The sequence below is a fragment of the Scophthalmus maximus genome, chromosome 7, assembly GCF_022379125.1.
Source record: "Scophthalmus maximus strain ysfricsl-2021 chromosome 7, ASM2237912v1, whole genome shotgun sequence".
NCBI classification, from domain to species: Eukaryota; Metazoa; Chordata; class Actinopteri; order Pleuronectiformes; family Scophthalmidae; genus Scophthalmus; species Scophthalmus maximus.
The window spans coordinates 8,304,007-8,325,982 of NC_061521.1; the positions used below are offsets into that span (position 1 = coordinate 8,304,007).

The window sequence follows — 21,976 nt, forward strand, 5'->3', positions numbered from 1 at the left end:
CAGCACATTTTGCTTCACATTCTTCTCCTGTCCTGACGACATGGATGTAGCTTCATGCAGTGGAGGATTTCATAATTCAAAGGTCAAGTCAAGGAGGTTATGTATGCAAGGTGGAGTGCAAGCCATTGAACAAGAACATTTCTCATTAGAGCTCGCTGAGAGGTGTCCTGTCATTGTTCTTATGCAAATGATGAATACTTTTCTGATGCTGTGCATGACAGTAATCCTGTGCTGACGAATAAGTAATCTCCACTTTGAAGACACAGAGTGCCTTCAGAGTGGACAGTGTTTGATATGTTTTGCCCTGATATAGAAGAAAACAACGGACAACTGTTGAAGTTGAGCCTTCAAGGGTTGATATAATATTATATATTTATATCATACTATACATTTGGTTTGAATGTTTGTCCATTTGATAGGTCGTCCATTATGATCTGTGTAATACAAATTACAGGGCTTGTTTGCATGGATATTTCTGTGTAGAGGACTATCGTAATCTGAAAATGAAGTGTTAATGTGACTCTGTGAACGGGGAGTTTCTGGGGCTCCAAGGTGTGCATAGTGATTTCAGAAACACTTAATTCTAATTAGGTTTGATGACAGAGGAAAACAGGGCTTCCAAATGAGTGTCACAGATACAGCAGTTTGGTGAGATATTGCCCAGGGAACTCGAAGTGATAAAAAGCAGCATATGCCGATGAGTGAGAGGAAATGTCTTTGTGCCTATTTTTTTGGTTTAAATGGCATTTTAAAACCATTTAGGTCATATTATATGTATTCATTCTATTTGGTTGATTGGTTGTATTCTAGGTTTGGGGATGCCAAATGGAATGCAGATGAGAAAACCTCTGGATTAAAGCACTAACATCTTAAAAGGCAGGTAATTAATAACTGACTGACCACAGATGTGTTAAACGTGTTTACAGAAAAAATTAAATAGAGAAATTGAGGTCTGGACTACATTTCGTAAAATTTTGTCAAAAGTCTCTCTCTCGCTCTCTCTATCTGTCTCTCTCTCTACACACACACACACACACACACACACACACACACACACACACACACACACACATATATAATATCTCGAGCTAAGACTGACAGGTACCACATCAGAAAAGCTCTATTTAAGCAGAGGCATGGAAAGCATAACCATTTTCCCTGTTGGCACCTCATGGCAGCACTGAAAATACAATGAAAAAGCCCCACTAAGTTGCCTGCATGTCTCATATATCTTCAGTCATGCGGAAGGCCGTCTGTCAGTTTTACTGCACATCGGCTTCCTCTCAACGCCGCGTCGATGACTGATGGCCATAAGTGCAACTAGATAACTACGGCGGGGATGATAAAAACGTGAAAACACACATCCTAGACAGGAAATTGGCCATTTTGGAGCAATTGGTACAGAAGAGCCGAAGTGATTTCACTTCCTGTAATACTCCTGTAAGCGAAGATGTCTGGTCATCCGTGGGGAGATAGCTTCAGTCCACTGGAGGTATTACGGCAGTAGACTAACCTAATAGATCAAATGTTTTTTTTCTCTCCTTAGCCTTTTCTTCTTCTTCATATTGTTACAGAGTCAATCGTCATGTCACGTCACAGGAAAAAAAAAGGTTCTGACCGTATCTTGGCAATCGGCAACAAAAAGAATCGAGTTGAAATGAAGCGCTAATATGTAAAGTGAGCGGTGTAATAAAACAATGGCCAGGTAAAAGTAGGGTCATGAAGAAAAATGAATACTTTTTCATTCTATGCACCATGTGTCTGAAATAGTGAAGTAAGATAAATTGATTGATTGAGGATGATGAAGATTATTCCACAGTAGATCTTCCAGGGCTGTGTGCACATCATAGAGGTCAGCAGTTTAAACATTTTTTTTATTTTTATGGAGCTCTATCAAGAAATTACATACTGTATCACCTCTATATAATGTGATATGAATAATGGAAATCCTATCAATTGAATTCAAGGAGACCATTCATCAGCACACAAATGTGCTTTAATGGTTCATGTCTCCAACAGATATCTTTATCGCTGACGTAAACCTTGATCACATGGTAAAATCTCAATCTCCCATATTAAAGCCAGCACAGATAGTCCGTAAACAAGTGGGTGTAAAAAACACTTTGGTGCTGATTAATAATTCATCTGTGTGCTGTCAGAAAGTGCTAGTAGTCCAATTCTTACCAGACTGCATTACCTCTGACACCAGTGGGACTGCACTGCTGGAGATTATTATTATCTTTTTTTATTTATTTTTTTTGTTGTGGGGCCGGGGCAATGTCTGCTGTTGATTAAGCCAGGAAACTTCAAATGTGAAAGGATGACTTATTGTGTGAAAACTAATTGATTCATTTCATGTTTACCACATCATTTACTTTCATTTTTTTTCTTTTTCTAAAAAGTGAAAGGTCAATTTTAGGCACTCACTTAGGTACATTGTGTTGGGTATATTATCGCTGTAACTCATTCAGCACTTACTACAGATTTTTACTGTCTGCCAAAAATCAACCCAAACTCTAATGTACATAATAAAGTTAAGTGCTGAAGCTGAACAGAAAAAAATAAATAAATAAATAAAATATATATATATATATATATATATATATATATATATATATATATATATATATATATACACTAATCACAACTAACATTATTAAAGGTTTATGGTTATATTTGAGGCATTTAGAGCACTTAGTGAAGGCTAGTGAAATATTTTAGCCTACATTTAAAACTGCCCCAGTGAATTGAAGCATTAACCACAATAGATATCAAGAGTATTTAAATAAATAAGCCCGTCACATTGCTCTTGTAAGAAAGCAAAAGTTATGTTTATATTCCGTCTTAATCACCAAACTATGCATCCCTGAGGTCTAAAATTAATTTAAATTGCATTTTCTTGCTGCATACTGTAAAACATTGGGAAATTGAATATTAGCACTGCAAGTGATATTCAGCATTGCTTCCATACATCCTGACTAGCTCGCACTCTTCTTCTTCCCTGCCTTTGTTGGTGCATTGCAGCACATCTTGGCACATTACCGTTGCCTGTTGAACAGTGGAGTGAATGGGCCACCGGTGTTGTATTATGTATCATGTCACTGCGCGTGACATAAACAAATGACAGTCCTGCACTTGTGAGTACAAAAATGTGATTACGTAACAAGCAGCAGTTGTACAACATTATAATCACTATATATACAGATACTGTATATATTTCTGGGGCAACACAGTCACTAACCAATGTTTTCAAACCTCCCAACCATCTGCTTGAGAGGTTCCATCTAGAAGTTCGTACATTTCAGTGCAGACTTTGTTTGACGTGGTGCAGTGATGTTGATTGACACTATGAGATATGGAGATCAAGCATTTCAGTGTTTAAAGTGTGTGTTCAGACTGCAGTGAGATGAGTCAACTCCATGAAACCATTGTTTATTGCACCCTCACGCTGTCACATGTGAGATGGTGTCATGTTGTTTTCTGCATAATTTTTCTTAACTATGCTAATTGTTGGCTGCTTTGACAGTGTGCCAGACAAGACCTGCATATGCAGTGGATTTCAGTGCACCGAAGTAGGAGATGGTGTTAAATTTGCTCACTAAACTCAAGTTCAGTACAGTGCGTGCTGATCAGCAGGAGCGTCTCATAAGTCGGGCAGTGCAGTAATACCCACAGGCAGTAATTGCGGGCCTGCTGATTCCAAAGAGCTGCTGGAGCTGCTTACTGTGCAGAAGTTGGGAGGCTGGAGGTGTGAGGTGGGCAGCGTCTCCCCTTAATCCACATCCCCCCTCAGCTTTCACTCTTCAACTGATCTGCCACCTGCGAGAACCAAGCAACAGAGGAAACTTACTCCCAAAATCAAAAATCAGATGAGTAAAAGTAAGTTAGTATTAACGAAGTAGTGCAACAACAAATACAATAATATATGGTATGTGATAATACAATAATTAGTCATACACAACTTGCAGGCAGACATCTTTCAGTTGGTATTTATACTGATGTTCGGTTCAATCAGGAGAGACAAGTGAATGAAGAATAATTACGTATTACAGATTTAAATAACGATATGTGAGGACAAAGTCTTGATAGAGTCTGAGGTAGGCGCTCAGACTCCAAGGGGAGATATTGTAGTAGAGGGCGTCAGAATAACCGGCCGAAAACAATGCTGTCAAACAATGGAGCCATACAGAGTCAGGGTTGCCTCCTCGCTGCAATCAACCACTGTCATAGTCATCTGCAAGGATTATGTCCTTTCCAGTCACATTAATGGATTAGATAGATAGATAGATAGATAGATAAATACTTTATTCATCCCATATATATATATATATATATATATATATATATATATATATATATATACATAAATAAATAAAAAAATTGTAATGCATTACATTAATTATGCATTTATTTAATGCAGAAAAGAAAAAGATAAATATAAAACACAAACAACTGTTTTCCACCATGAAGGCCTACAATTTACAATGGGAATGATGGAAACTAAAGTACAATATACAATTAACATACAATTGGAATACACATGCACAAATTCAACACTGAATAAACTTATTGCAAAGGCGTACAGCAGTACTTCACCTTCGCTTTTGGATTTCACATCTCCACTGGCTGCCAGTAATCACCACACGCTCCATTTCCCTCTTTGTGGGTGAGCGACGATCAGACTTTGCAAATGCCAGAGAGATCTTTAGTATTTCAGAGGTTGCCGATGTCACAGTTAATTTGTTCCTTCATTACAGAAAATAAATAACAAAAGAGCTGCTGGTGAAGTAATCAATATTCACCAATAACCAATGTTTAATTAAAGCTCTTTACACTGGAGGCTACTAGGAGCACCTAATGACAGGTTATGCTCATCAAAATAGAAGCAGCATCAAAGAGACTTGGATCTAAAAATCTGTGGCTGTAATATCATTAATCCAGCTAAGTCATGTTCATCAGCAAACAGTGGGAATGGGAATGGCCGGGAAACTTTTGATCTTCCACATTCTGATACATACAGATAGGCACAGCTCATGCATTTAAATCAGAAAGGATCTAACTTCTCTTTGATTCCCTGGCTGGGAAAAGTAAGACCTTGGATCCAGAGCAAAGCGTTGGAGCATCTGTGCTGCTGTAATTTGTCTGAAGAGATGTTGGCAGTCATAGAGACACCTTGCCCTTCCTCAGCAAGATGTTCTACATTTCATCTGCCTGATTACTGGCAACACAATTAATACCAATGCATGATCCTTGGTTCCAGACTATTTACTAGCATCTGTGTTACAGTTTATATGTAACAGTAAGAGTGACAAGTGGGCAGATTAGGACAAAAAAAAAATTTGGATGTGGATTTACCAACAAAACCCCCAAACATTTAGTAATGTTCAAATACAATTACATTTTTACTTGGAATTCCTCTATGTGCTGCTATTGGCAAAATTCAAGATATCACTGGCCTATATGCAATATGAAGTAGCAAATAACAGCAGTGCATATAGGCAGCAACAAAAACAAGTAATTAATCCACTAACTGCAGATGAAATATGTTACACAATTAAATGCATGAAGCTGTGAATGTTGAAAAGCAACAGTAACAATAATGTAAGTTGCTCTATGTAGAAGCAAGTAAAGCTAAGACCGATTTTTGTGTGGTATTGGTTTTGTATAAAAATAGAACAATAATCAATATCTCCTATGAAGTCATATTTACACATTTACTTAAAATAATATTTCTGGTTGGTTGCCTGGTAAAAAAACATGAACTTTCTGCTCGCACAAAGACCCACGTGTGGATGCTGGGAAAAGTCTTGATTGACATTTGCTGTTTTTAGGTCAGTTGGTTCTCAAAAAAGTCTGAACCCAAAACCATTATATAAGATTTTGTGTTATTCATGCAGGCAGCTGTGCAAACAATTCATCACTGAAAGTCATACCTTCTTTTTGTCTACCCTCTCTACTCTTCAGTACCATGAATGCTTGCTCACTATGCGATTTGATGCAAGATACCGTGTTATTCCGACTAAAGAATTCTCACTGCTGTACTCAGGCATTGATGGCATTACTTGCTGAAACAGCAAAGATATTATGTTCGGCTTTCCTCTGATAATGCAAAATGAGCTGCTTGAGTGAAACCTGGAAGTCGACTCCCCATTAAAACTGCTGCTGGGTATTTTAAGAGTGAAGCAGAGCCTGATAAGGGAATTGGCCCATTGTTTCCGCCCCTTGAAAGCCGTCAGCTTGGGCTTGCAAAAATTATTCCTGCCACTCCGTCACACTGACAGGACCACAGAGAATATCACTCTTGCCGCCACCACCGCCCTACCACTACCACAGCATGCAGAGCAGCGAATAGCTACCAAACGTTATTCCGTGAAGTATAGTTGACACAGGCAAGAAGGACATGATACTGACATATTTAGAAAATGCCAGTCAGAGCGGAGAGCAGCAATCACACAGTTACCTGAGACAAGCCACTTCTCCTTCAACAACCTTGGGATATTCGCAGCTAAACAAACGCGCGCACATACATTCTTAATAGGAACCAAACCCCATATAGAAAACAGAGTACTGGAAAGAAAGGGAGAGGATGAGTCATTGATCAACAGCATCTGCACAACATTTAACATTTTAACATCTAAAACGGAACAGGGAATCAAAGTGGAGTGGAAAACTAGAGCATGATAGAGCTCAACAGAAGAAGTAATTCCAAGGGTAAGAGTGTATGATATAGTAAATGAAATAAATGTGTGCATAAGTGAATCACGGATCAACAGCAGCGAAGCCCCTGAGAAGTAAAAAAATGTAATCAAATCAAATCAACTTTTCTCAGTTTCTATCATGTGCTAGCATGATTTTACAAATCATCTCCTTGAGCATAAGTCTTTGCTACTGATAGCTTGGGACTTTCATTTCTTCCCCCCGTGTCTGTGACAAGATTAGGCTATCTCTCCTTGTGCACATGGATGACTGACTCCTTGGGGCCGGCCGCATCACTCTTGCAACCCCCTGCCTCATCCCAAGGCAGAAAACATTTCTATTTTCAACAGGATTAGGTCTCACCACAGGCCACCTGACAGGCAAAAGCATCACCCGCGTGGCACACGCCCCCCGGCACCCAGCAGAACATACCATGGCTCCAGTGACTAACAGGGATCCCGGGGAGTCTACCTTATAGCGGCATGCACAGTGGGTAACACATTTCTAACTTCCTTAGAGCATCTTTCAACCACCCCTGTCCAAAACATTAACCCGGTCTTTCAAGCTGTAAATAAATCTGTGGCTAGAACGGAACAGAACACACCGTCTCCAGGCTGAGTTGACAAACAACACAGTTGTCAGTGACTTCCGAGGATGGACTTGTTCAATATCCCATATTTCAAAATTGCAGACTTATTAGATGCAGTGAAAAATTAAACAAATAAAGAAGTAGTTAAGATGGCAGCTCTTAGTGGATGCCAAAATATTTGGTACATCACTTTTCAAGAAAAAACTCCCAGCTGCAGTTCCTCTTATCTTCACTTAGGGATACACTTTCAGTCAGTGTATTACTCCAAAACCTTCCCATAGTCTGGCCTCTGTAATCCTAAACTAAAAATCCCTCAAACGAGGAATTCGAAATGAATAAATAAATAAAAACAAGACTTTGAGATATACTTTTATATTTCAAAAAACTTAAAAAATATATTTTTAGAAGCATACAAACCTTTGAGCAGGGATGCTCAAGCTTCAAATATGCTCAACTTAAACCCACGTTCACTTGTTGATGCACCTACAAGCTCATAGAGGAAGTGCGTACACTCTTTAAGCATGGTGATGTGTTCGGGGGACAAAATGTGTAGATGAAAAATCTTCACTCACCCAATAATAATGATAATAATTAAAAAAACAATAATCATTATTTATATAGCACCTTTAAAAACAGTGTTTAAAATATGCTTTGACAAACAAAGCAGACAAACAAAAGGCCAGAGATAAAACAACAATAACTGGATTCATCTGCAGGCAAGACCCTGCATTTACAATGTACTATACAAACAGCAGGGACTGTTTCACATTAAGTCATTCTTTTTGGGCACTCTCTTCAAATTTATATTCAATTTCTCCAGAAAGACGATCTGTCAGCACTTCGTGAGTGCACCGATTCCAATCATCTGTCTCTGATCACTATACAATAACCAAAAACTGTTTAAAAAAAAGAGGACAGGAAAGTGAAACATGATTTTAATTTATAATTATTTCTACTTTAATAGGAATAGAACATGCATGTTTGAGAGTGACAAGGCTGTATTTTGTCCATTGAATTAAAAGCTGGAGTCAAGAGTGTGAGCTTAGTTTAGAATAACGTCTGGAATCAGGGAAATAGTACAAACAAAAACAATAAGCCCACAAATTAATATTTTTATCATGTTTGTTTCTATTTCTTCTTAACTGTGGTTAGTTATTTTTACATTACACATTTATGTCCACGGCACCATGCAAATGATAGCCAACTGCCTCTCCTCCTTTTCTTTGGTTTCTCAAGCCAGCAAAGGCTACTGTACCTGCATAATAAATAAATAAACATCACATCCCAAGCTGTCATTGTGTCCTGGAGGTTACGGCGGTGCTAGAATAAGATCAAGTAAAATTGAATCCCCACTGCAACTTGGCATTCATTTTATCCTGATTAAAATCATTGAAAGAAAATGCCTGTAATGTTATGTGATTGAAAATTATTTCAGTTCCACTTTCTGCCACTGTTGCCCTTGCCCTTATTTTAAAATTCTTAAATCACAAGAGTAAGGAGAAAAATCTGAAGGCTACTGTGTCACGTGACCACCTCTCAGACAGCCCGGGTTATTAAAGGAACACCCTCAACCTTGACAGTATTTTGGCCTGTTACTTTTCCTCAGCTGGCCCTGTCACAGTCCGACGGAAGTTTCTGATGTCCAGTTACTGTTAAATGAAATAATGGATGAATCGAATCAAGCAACCCTTAATGCATTGCAGAACAATGTTACAGCACATGCATGTCAAACGATTTATTTGATCTGCAACCGAAGACTGTCAAGTTTCTTTTTGGACCCTGCATTCCTGTTTTGAGATTACAGTGAGACATTTTTGTTGCATCTCTTCTGTAGAACACTGGACTTGAGATGAAACAATGACCATCAGACAGAATTTAGTTTTAATCGTAATCCTATCACACATGGTCCTCCCATTCAGAACCAAGCACACACATGTAGACATATTGTATCAGACAGTGGGATCTGAATGCAGCACTTAAAACAGGAATTAAGTGAAAATGGCAGCAGAACAGGTCAAGTGTTTCCTACAGTCTCTGTCCAATATGGATGTAAACACCCTGAAATGAAAGTTGTAAGTCAGCCCTTTGACCTTAACGTGTTTTTTTTCTGCATTTCAAATCTAATGTGCCTGAGACCAGAGGAACCACAGCAGAAATGCGTCACTGATCCAACACTTTCCGTCTCGCAAGCGTCAAGCACCACAAACCATCTTAAAACAAGTCTATGTGAGTTTTGATAACATATTTTACTTTGGAAACAAAGACTTTGAGCCATTATAGTGACTACAGTAAGTAGTGTCAATTACACTGAATTTTCATTCTGCAAATATAAGCCAACATAAACTAAAGGACATAGCAGAGCAGAGAGGGATGTAGCATCAAAACCAGAAAATGAACAACGGGATGATTTTTCAAAAATCAAACTATTTAATTGTAAATTGCATTTCCCACAAAACATACAGAGAAAGTGAGGAAATCTAGTTTTAGAGTCGCTATATGCTCGGATTTGTTTACAACAATGGTATTGTGACTCGTATCTGTTTAAACCTGAATAAGTTGACCTTTTTAAAAATATATATTTTATCTTTCAATAAGTTTATAGTTTTTCTCATTATGATATATTAAAGGACTGTGAGATAAACATTGATAAAGTGCAAACATGGCTCAAAAAATGCTCAAATTTATAAATGCAAAGAAAAAGATAATATTAAAAGGATCACTTCTTTAACAAAAGGCTGCAAGGAAATTGTTTTTGTTTTGAAAATACGCTCTATTGCAGGCAGTTCAATGGCAAGATCAATACTACTCTCATGACTGGACCCTAATAATATGAAATCACAGCCAGGTGCTGGTTAGCTTATAATAGCACAAAGGCAGTAAACATAAGGAAACAGCTAGCCTGGCTCTGTCCATGTCGAAAGTTCACTAATTCACATGTTTTCAACCTCATCTGAAATTGGTGAATCTGTACAAAATGCTAAATTGACAAGCAATGATTTCATATGGAGTTACTTAGAGAGTCGCCCTTTTACAATAAGCCATAACATTATCTTGATTCTTAATCTACTCTCTTTACGATCTGTAACCAAGTATGAAAAGTCTCTGATGTGATTGGTGTCAGTGTCAACAATAGCAACAGTAACAAAGAAGAGCCACAGATGCTAACATATTGAATGTCATGTCATTGCAACTTTTATTTTATGTGCTTTTAATATTCATGTTTGTTCCCTCACGTAGCGTTCTCAGACTATTGCATTTCATTGACTCTTTCCAAGGAGCAGTGTGACCAGCTGACATAAGCTAAACACCACTCACTATAGTGCTGTGCTTTGGGATCTCCAATTTACATTACAGTACAGTAGGAGAGTGTCCTCCACCAAAAAACGACCAGATGAGTAGTTTTTGTATAGTAACGGTTTATTACGACTTATGTGGTCGTTTTAAAATCCGCAGACCTCTAGCGATAGTCATGTGCACAGCTGCTAGGGGTAGTCGTATGAGTTGGAGGACTTGTTGTACAGTTGTTATTACAGATATCTGTGTCGGATAAAAAATAATAATGTGATGCTGCCTTTTGCTTTTTTCCAAAACTCTTAAGTCCATTTTCGGGGTTTTTTGAGAATTATGAGAGGCAGAGAGAGAGGACAGAAATTGGATCTAATATTACATTTTCTGTAGCATGCGGCCCACAGCCCATTCCAGACTTGCCAACGTTGTTGAAAAGCACGTTGTGTGGTTACGTGTCATTGTGTTAGTGCTGGTAACATTTGCAGAGAGAAAAACTATCTCCCAGATTGAAAAAATGTCCTCGTCTATGAATAACAAATTGTGTTAACAATTATGTTGATGCACTATGGAAATTGTTGGATTACTCTTCCATATTCCATGTGCTATTATGGGATTTTTTGTGGTAATGCATACATAATGCAATGGACAAAGCTTCAAAGCTTCAAGCCATTCGGGTCAGTCATGCTATTTTCCCAGGCTTACAGGGAAACTACCACCACCTGTATTACTGACTCTGTTCTTCTCCATTCCCCTGCACTGCTATGCCATTTTAAATATTCCTGTCTGTTTTAAATTCTACGGCACTGTCATAGGTGAAAGTGCACAGGTTCAAAGGTGATCCACAGTCAAGTGATTTCTCGAGTTTCTATTTCTGTTTTAGAAATCAAATTTCTCAAGGTCACATGAGCATAGAATGCACCTCATTTCAAATTCTAATTGGGGTAAAATGATATTTGACAAATGCATTTGACAGACAGTACTTGTCTGTTAAAGTCTAAAACCAAATATCATACAGATATGATATGAGCTGAGCTATTACATAGAGGCTGGAGGTCCTTATGATAAATGGAAGACAGTTGTGTGTGTTGCGTCCTGTGTCCATGCACAGAATGAAACATGTTGGTTGGTAATTTGGTTTACCACCTAAACTGTCTGTTCCAGGGGTTTTAGCCTGGTTCATTTATGACAGTAAAATAGACCAGGTGCAGGATTTATGATGGCAATTAAGCATGAATTCAGAAGATTAATTACGAGTCAAATCCATCTGCTGATGCGATGTGAGCTGTTCAGGAAGAAATTTGAATAAGCAATATACATATACATGTATGAGCATCACCACATGAATGCAGGAATTTCTCCTGATCCATCAGACAGTGAGAATGAGCAGCTACTGTTTTCTTTTGTTCTACTCTTTGTATTTTGGCAGGTTGATTCAAAAGAAAGAAACGTTAGATACAGACACAACACATTAAATTTTTTCTCTACCCATTCGTCAGTATATACATATGACAACAACTCACACGATGAACTATTTCATGTGCAGTAAAAACAACCAGATCGACTCTTTCCTAAATTAGTGCCTCAACCGTTAACAGTTTTTTTTTACCTCAGAGCGTAGACCGCCTTAATTTGCTTTACCAACGCATGGTTAATGAGCTTGTTAAGGTAATGGTGATAGTGATAGTCAATTATTTTTTGTGAGCTTTTTGTGGCACCAAAGAAACACATACACAAGGTGCAGCAGAGTGTTGCATGATCTCCTGTCAGTCGACAGAATTGGAGGTCCCCGCTGGAGCACGTGTAGTGCTGATGATGCAGAGTGATACTCACTTAAACTGTCCATGGAATGAGTTACTTGTCAGACCATATGATGGACCGGCCCTTTGGTCCCTTTATGCGAAGCCAGTGTGAACACAAAACAGACCAGAAATAGCAATATAGGCCTTAAACCATGAGAGGTAAAACCTGTGACCACTATTTTTCTACATTACTTACATATTTTCTTACATATGTACTATACATATGTACTATTTCGAACCATTCCCATTTATTCTCAATGATACAACTTGAAAAGCTTTTTATGTAGCAAAGAAAACGGAAACACATGCAAAAGGCAAAGACAAAACCCACGTGTGCATGCACGCAGGCGCACACACACACACACACAACAAAAACCTCCCATTACGAAATAGAAAACTTGACATGCAACAGTAATTATTTGCTCCCTGAGTTTTCATGGCGACCTTGTGTTCATGGTTAGTTTCTCCTGCATCCCCACCCCTCTCCCCCTCTTTAAGGAGCCTGAGTTCATTTTAATGACTTAATTCTAAAGTACACCACAACCCACATAATTAAGGGATCATAGCAAAGTTTGGATGAGTCTGTGTCATGGGGGGGGGGGGGGGGGAGGGATGCAGTAAGTTGTGGACGTCACGTTAGTTCCATCTCTAATTAAAAGGCAGCAGTTGGAATGGGGCAGATAACAGAAGTGTCCGGGGAGTATCGCAGGTTCACTGTAATTAATGGATTAGCAATTAATTAGCTACTCATTTGTGAGGAGCAATTTCCCTCGAAATAGGGAAAAAACTAAACCTGATGTCAATTGTGGTGTTGTTTTATTTAGATGTGCATTGTACCTTTACAAGTTTTCACAGTGAAAAAGGTCCAGTGGTGCTTAAATATATTAATATATGCTTTGGTCATTTCAGGACACAGTGTAAAATCACAACTCTGTCACGATTCCCCATTTGCACCATTCCATGCCAATTTCGAGATAATCCATCAAATAATTTGCTTCTCACAAGCAAATTAATCTTCACTGTATAATTATAATATCATTAAGAAGCTGTGCATCCCTGAAAATGATGCCTAAACGATTTCATGAATCATTCCATCCGAGATGTTACATAAAAAATGATGTGATATAGAATCCATTGTCTCTCTCGCTAAAGAAAAGTTGAGCTGTTTTAATTGTTAAACTATCACGTTAGCAAAGACATTTCTTGGTTCATGAGACAATATATTCGAACACAATATGTCACCGTGTCGTATACTCCTCATCAGAAAAATCATCACCTTGAAATTCCCTGAGATGTAAGACATTTTTTTGCAGTGTATTGTAAATGCTATGTTTATAGTTCATTCTCTTGTATTAATTCATTTTCTTTGTATTGTGCAGTATAGGAAAGAAAAATCCTTGACTGTCCAACCTTTATTAAATGCCTAATCAACTACTGAAATTCCCCAGGCCAATGAAACAGTCAAAATGTGCGTTCCAATGACCTGCAATGGAATGAGTTGCTCTCTGCAGAATTTCCAAATTTGGCAAAATTGTCAAATTCAGCTCATATTGAATGCAAAATGACAATATATTGTAGACAAGTTCTTAACTGTTTGATTAGACATTTTTTCTCAATAATTTTCTTAATGGCTGTCTGTCCCACAATAAAATCCTGAAATATTGCCCTCACTTAACGTAATTGCAAATTTGGCTAGCTTTCTGTAGAAACAAATTTATAATGTGAAGAAAGGTTTACTGACGTGATAGCGTTGCTGATCTCTTTTACATTGAAAGTATATCTCTAAGGAAATGGTGTCCTTTATGAGGTCATAAAAGCACCACCATCTCTTTGATGACCAAGACCTTTTACTCCACGAGGGGAGCGAAAGTCTGGTAAAATAGCAAAGAACTATTAAACATTATTACATGATTACATAAACATGATTAAAGCTTCAATTATGGGGGCGCTATAGACACACAGCCCCTATAAGGGCTCGATCAACAGCTGAATGACAGTACTGGGTAAAGTATAATTTTGCTATGCGTCTCACATCTGCTGACACAGGGTCAGTCAGCTTTAACGTCAGAATAAAGGTGGTAAAACAACAAAATATCAGATGATTATAACTTTTAAACTCCTCCTGAGGAAATACAGCAACAACATACCTCACACAGTAGGCCATATTTCTATGTGACTGACTATGGTATCCATTAGATTAGATTGATCAATGGAGATGCTGTTAAGAAATGAGCAAAGAGGAATAACAAGCCCTGGGAAAATGTACAACTTAGTGGAATATGATCGCAAATTCAGTCTATGCATGCGTAGGAGGCTGTCATCATAATAAATTGGCAGCATCATAAAAGTTCCTTAATATTACATGCCCTGACTGCAGCAGAACAACATCACCATGACGGACACTGTACTGTATCCGATGGCCAGATGTTGCTGTGACGTTACAGAAAACACATAGGCCCTCACCTTGAACCATCCTCATCAAAAAGGTCATCAACATACATTGCTTTCTGCTGACTCAGTATCACAACTGCTACAAATTCATCACCAATGCCATTGGTGTCTTGGCTTCAGTTTACCCCTCTCCAGACTGATTGCCGGACAACTATGTAAAGAAAACGAAAATCAACAATATATATTTTCTTCTATGCAAACAAACTCTGTTATTGCAGTTGCACATTAAGCCCTCCCTTACCCTTTAATAATAATTTTATGGTGACACCATGTCCAGAGGCATACTTACTGTTAATACTCCCTATGTGACGCTTAGGGAATGATTTATATTAATGCTGCAACCTGATACCATATTCACCACATGGTACCAGAAGCAAAATACTCAACTTTATACCCAAAGACATTTCATTTGCAAATGGATTGAGGAGAGGTCCAAGGAAAGGAAAGTAAAAAGAGGCAAATTCTAGAGCAGCAGATGGTGTGAAATGACTTGAGAGTTTGCTGTGAAACACTTGAGATTTAGTGCATGACTAACAAAAAAAAAAATGCTGCCAAAAGCACTTGTGCTTATTTCAAAAGCATAAATGAGATTAAGTGCAACGGAGTGGCATTTTAGGGTGTTGAGATTAATAGCGAATTTTAATTTGTGATTCGCAAAGGCTGTCCAACTCCTTACTGACTGGGGCTAAGGAACAGTCTGAATAATTTGGGCAGATAAGTAATGAGATGCTGACACATTTATCCTACAGTCACCACATCTCAATGGCTGAATGACTGATTTAGAATTTTGTTTCTTGTTTTAAATTTTAAATGAGCCATGGAAACGTCATACTTTGCTAAGAATCCTGTCACATCCCTGGACTAAATGCAATGGGAAAAATAAATTAGCATTAATCATTTGTGCAATTTTTTCTAAATGGGTGTTGTAGAAGAGTTTAGTTTTGTTGATGGCAAGTGCATGTATAGTTCTGAAACACTTACATGAGCAATGCAAGTTGTGGTCACTGTTTTGACAGTTGTTAGTCAAGAGGTGTAGCTTCTCATTTCATTTTTGACTAGTCCAGGTATTCCATCATGTCCTGTACATACCAGACTTGGAGATGGTATTCAGATAATTTACACACATCATAGAAACAAAAACCTACAATATTCAACAACAAACACAAACCCTGTTCTCCAAACGTAAAGATGCAAAAGTAAAACAAGCAAAGCTTACTTAATGTATACAAAAACACACACACATATATATATATATATACATGTGTGTGATTTATACATTACATTATTAGATTGTTACTAATGCATCAATGCATTAGCAACAATTTACTGTAGTAGTTGTTAGAGTAAGAACTAGTTTGAACCAAAAAACTGCAAAACTTTATTTCATACAGTACCTGAATAAATGTACTAAGTTACTTTCCACCACCACTACAGACTGCCTCTGAGGCACTTTTTAAATTTACATTTGTTCATCACTCAAATTAATTTCACCTGGGAATATTGCAGTCATGAAGCAATCGCTCAATCAATCAATCAATCAATCAAAGCACAGTTCAGCAGTCTTACTGTTACACAATATCACAAATTGCATTTAATTATCCATTGCAGTTCTGTGCATGTTATATTCAATAGCCTTTAAAACAAAAATATACTGTGTGTTAAAAATGATTTGTCACACTATCCCCTTCTTTTTGCATTTTGGTTGAACCAGAAAAAAACACTATTAAATGAATGGTGAATATGATCACATCCCAGATGAGGTTTACCTAGGGTCCTCAGATCTGAGCACTGTTGACTGCAAAGGGGGACCCCTGAGATCCCCCCCCCCTATCTCAGCCTTATCTGTGATGTGCAACTGATGAACTCCTGAAAGACTCTGTGACTTTTGCCAGTATGGATCAACTGACAGAAGGATGGGTCCATTTCTCTCTCACTGGGAGATAAGCGCCGTCTGTCAGCGTGATTGACATATTAAAGAAGGGAAGCCTCGGCCATTGTAGGGGAACTTGACTTCTGGATAGGCCTTCCCAGCCATTCACAGGGCGGGTTTCGAATATAAGTAAGCCACACAGACAGAAATGTCTGCTTTGTTTGCAGCCATAAATACGTATTATGATACAGCTGGATTCTTAGTATAATAGGACTTGAAAATTGTATGTAAATAGATTGAAGCAAAATAGGAAAGGTACTGTAAGGCTTGAGAATGATTCAGGATCCAGGACACATGCCTGGAAGTATTGATTGCAGCGGAGGCATACCGTATATATACACTGCATGTCTTAAATTTAAAAAAAAGATGACAACTTATCAGTTTGAATCAAGATTTCAGTTCTTTTTTATAGGGCTTTTTATTCCCTTGGTTTATCCTATCAGTATTAATCTTAGCCATCTTTAAGGAGATTTTTTTTTTTTCATCACAAGTTAATAAAAGACTGTAAATACTGACCGAAGAGGCAGAGCGATAGAGTTTCATAGTGCAGCTTCCTCCTTAGATACAGTGGCAGGCAGTTTGCCAAAACACCCTTATCCTCAATTTGCCACTGCTCAAATGAGGCTTCAATTATTCAGCTAGAGAACATTTTAGTACTATCAGGGCTCTGTGTTGCATTTCCCAGAGTTTTCCATATTGCAAACAACTGATGGATTTCCCTTAAAATTGTTCAGTAGTAAATCCTGTTGTAGGCGGTCACATTAAACACATCACACCACTGCAGAGGAGTTGTACCTGACAGAAGTTGCAGATAAGTGTTTCAAGACTGCACTGTCTTCCTGGTCTGTTCCTGTTTGACAATACATAGCATTAAAACAAACCCAACAAAAAGGTGTGAGGAAAGCAACCCATGCACAATGCCGTTGACTCAAACAGGGCCTTACATCAAAGCGGGGCAAGGTGGCCGAAAATCACAGAGGCTGTTTTGCATTTACCTCTCGATCCTTCAAAAGCTGTACAGGCACCAGCCCGAATGGAGAAGCCACAGAGAAAAAATTGGAAATTCAGGCCCACAACACTGGCCACCATTTATCAGACAGCAATAGGAACAGTAACATTTTACCCAACTACTTTTGTGTTGAAAGGATTGATAGTTGTTCACAAGTGGTTTGTTACAGATGGTTTTTTGGATGCAGCAGGGCAAGTAAAGGGTTTTCATGATAGGTCAGTTATCAAGGCACAGCTCCGGACAGTATTTACTAAATGTAATCTTAATTAAAAGCTGAAATAATAATAATTACGGTATGAACACTATCGTATTCAATTCAAGTATTTATTCATTCATTACCCTCTTTGAATAAACCAAAACATACTAATTGGACATTAATAAAAACAGCAATTAGTACGCACTGCCATGACAACTCTTTCCTCGCAGACATCCTCACACTCCTCTTCCATGTTTGAGTCTGCCACAAGACGGGCAGGTCAAGACGTTTGGAGTTAACCCAAAGTTATGGATGTGAGTGCCTGTCTTTCTGTATTGCACCAATGATGTAGTGACAGGCTGCCCAAGGTTTTACCCTGCTTTTCTCTCTGCCCCAACTCAGTCTGTCTGATTCCAGTCCAAAACCCAAAAGATATTCACTTTTAATATTATATAAAATTCTGGAATTAGATAGTTTTTTCTACTTTTGCTTGATTAGTAGTTGAAAAGAATTCATTATCAAAAGAGTTGCAGATTATTATTATTATCAATTATTAAACCAATAATTTCAGCTCCATCTATAGTACAGTACACAACTTATCAAAACAAGATAAAATTGTAAATGAGATCCTAGCTTGGTTTTTGTAAATTAATGAACTGGTAAATTAACTGCATTTATATAGAGATTTTTTTTGTTTTATCAACCACCCAAAGCACTTTACAGTACATTCACCCATTCACACACACAGGCACACACGCACACACATGTTCACTGCCTCTTCGTTTTTTCCATCACAGATCATTCGTACACTGCCGGAACAGCCATCAGGGGCAATTTTTAGGGTTGAGTGTCGTGCCAAAGGAGGAGCATGCCGAGTGGAGGACACAGGGATTGAAACATTGACTCACTTGTTAGTGGACAACCCACTCCTGAGCCACAGCTGCCTGTTTTGTCAACCTTACCTATAGTACAGTACACAAAACTTTACAAAACAAGATTCAATATTAAACGAGACCCTAGTTTGGTTTGGTCAGTTTGGTTTTTTCCATCCTCCTGAAATTTACATCAGTACACAAATGATGTTAACCTTTTCTTCATTTCAATAAATCACCTTCAAAAAACAGTTTTTATCCTTACAAGCTTCAACTTTAAGAATCTTAGTCAGTAATGTGAAGAGATGCTGAAAAATCTCATTACATGTGATCTCCATCATGAAAATTGCTTGGTAAATTAAAAGCTACACTTGCAATAAATTACAACACAGTTGTCCTATTAGGGTTGCCTCATGCCTACCTTCAATGTAATCAAAAATGTGTTCTTTATTTAATTGATTTTAAGCAGCAATCAACTGTAAAGTATCCTCTTGGTCTTAATAACCGTTCTCAAAACTGCTGTCAAAAATGACTTGATACAAGGTGTTCATACGTCACTACACTAAATTACCTTAGTTCAAAATAGTCTTTCAGAAAAAAAACAAACTGTTTTGTTTAACAGTAAGGATTTATTACCCAAATGGTGTGGTCTTTATTTCCTGCATTCTATTAATTTCCTTTATTCAAAATATAGACTTATTTCCTGTTTACTGATGCAGCACAGGCCATCTGTGAGCCATTATCATTAGAATCTAAAGACTGACACCCTGCTGGCGTGCAGGGAGGACATGATTGAGTGAAAAGGCGCAGACACTTTTTTATTGTCAAGACAGACTTCAAGGTGACAGGAGAGGTGTCAAAAAATTTGATTGATTGTGCTCACAGCCAGCAGAGCCCAATAACACACAGCTAAACCAAACCACCTGGATCAATATAGTTCCATAGTGACTCAAATGGATATTCATTTGTCTTTTCTCTGAGAGCATTATGTAATAAATCAAATGCAGTTGGCGATTACTTCATATACTAATTCGCAGCCATTATGATCAGATTGGGAGCCATGTTTATTGTTTATCAAAGTATTCGAAGTAACAGAAAGTAAACAAGATGCAAGTTTTCACATGTTGTGTTACTTGTAAACACACAAAATGCAGACTTGGCAGCAAAATAAATGGTAGAAAAACTTCAAATATCAAGCAACACTGCACTGAAGTCCCTTTAGTTACATACAGTATGACTGTAAGATGGATGCTCTGCATGGGTATCAATCACAAGATGGGCTGTTCATTAACATTTTTGTAAATAAATATCCTTAAACAAGCAAACACTCAATTCAATCAAATTAATAACTGGCTCATGTGCAGTATTTTGTATACTTCAACTACAAATCACAACATACAGTATAAACTGTGATATGTCATGAAAGAATAACGGCATGACACTAAAAGGTCACTATTGAGAGCTATTTTCCACCAAAATACCTCCACTATTTTTCTCAGTGTAGCTGTGTAGAGCAGGGTTTGTGGATTACCTTGAGTGACAAGGATATTGTGCCTTATTCTTTTCTTTTTTTTCGTGTAATATTTTGATGGATTTATGTTGCAAAGTCATAAAGCAAATTTCCTTCCTCTCCATTGTGTAAGGTGGTACCATAATTCTCAGTGGCAGAGATCTTAAAACCTCTGATAACAAAAGGTATTGGAACTATTCTTTTAAAAAAGATGGCTTCTCTGGCTTGTTTTTCCAACTATGGGAGAGTCTTACCTATGTCATTGTCTTTTTATCAGGGACGTATCAATTCAGTAAGCCTAATCTGACACTGAACCTTTTAAGTGTATTGGTCATGACAAAACCAATCCACATAATATGCGTTTCTGGTGAATCTAATTATTAAATCCAATGTTTCCTGTATTAGTTACATTAATTTAGCCATGGTGGCCTTAAGCAATCCTTGGTCCCATCTTACCTAACAAAAATGATTCTAATTAGTTCCACAGATCAGGCCATGTTTGAAATTTGGGGAAGATAGACCACTGGTACATTATCAAATTGTTACTCATTATCTACCTTGAGTTCAACAAATTCAAAAGAAAACATTGAATAAATTAAAATAAACACATCAGTGTGATTGCCCCCGATTGTGTCATGCTATGTGCAGCTCTGGTACTATATGGTGACAGAACAATATCTATGGAGATTCTTAGTCATTAACAAAACATTTACATTTTGCAATAAGCCTCAGGCTTTTTCATACTTGTGTGACATGCTATAATCATTGTTATATGGTTCCATATGTTAACTTGCGAGCCAAGAATGGTAGAGTCACTTAACTGCACTATCCATACAAAAGATGAAGGCATCAACTAGGAAGCTGGGGAAGGGAAATAGTTAAGTAATTGGTAATTATACTAAGTGTCTTTGTTATCAGCATATAATATAATTATACAAACTAAATGCTGCATGATAATACAATAATGACACAAAATAAAAGTGAAAAAAGAAAGAAAAAAAAAGTGTCAATTACCAGGGCAAATAACAGGAAATGTACAGATATGTCTGTAAAAATAATAAAATCAAACAAACAAACAGACTATGGATGGAAGAATTGAAGAATTAAAGGCAGCTTATACACACCTGTTGTGAGTATTGATTTAAACTGGTCTGAGCGCCCTAACAGCAAATACACACACCTTTGGTTATTTGCTGAAACTTTGGTACAGATAGCAGAGTTCTGCCTGAGGATCTCAGCCAGCGTGTTTGGTTTTAAGGGCAGAGAATAGAGTATGTGATATAGGAAGGTGCCAAACCAGCCAAGGGTTTAACAGTGATTAAAAGTTTTTTAAGATCAATTCTAAAAGATATCGGCAGCCAATGAATGAAGGATAAAACGTGTGAAATAAAGAGTAGAGGAAGTCATAATTAGTCAAAATATTGATAGGGGCGGGGACAACGAGGTTGATTTTGTGTCATTAAGCTGAAGAAAGTTGACATCCAACTTTTAACGAGTTTGCAGGCTGGTTTTTATCTAAAATGAAGATAGATCTTGCTGTCATCAGTATAAAAATGGAACTGAATATTATGGGTTCATATAATCTCGTCCAAGGGGAGCAAAAGGTAAAAGGATAGAATAGAATAGAATAGAGCAC

At 37.6% G+C, this 21,976-nt stretch overlaps 1 protein-coding gene and 1 long non-coding RNA gene across 4 annotated transcripts in view; one reads left to right on the forward strand and one right to left on the reverse strand.

Annotated features, from left to right (window-relative positions):
• Positions 1–21,976, reverse strand: part of lingo1a (leucine rich repeat and Ig domain containing 1a) — a 110,867-nt gene that overhangs the window by 55,329 nt on the left and 33,562 nt on the right. For 2 of the 3 annotated variants that reach the window (XM_047333395.1, XM_047333394.1), the window contains one exon: positions 3,674–3,819. The gene's annotated coding sequence lies outside the window, so the exon portion shown is untranslated. The remainder of the gene's footprint in view (positions 1–3,673; positions 3,820–21,976) is intronic. The other variant, XM_035642791.2, reaches the window with a different exon arrangement.
• LOC118315484 lies at positions 14,257–19,081 on the forward strand. The gene is made up of 3 exons (XR_004794865.1): positions 14,257–14,375; positions 18,189–18,272; positions 18,756–19,081. It is a non-coding gene; the product is annotated as an uncharacterized LOC118315484 (long non-coding RNA).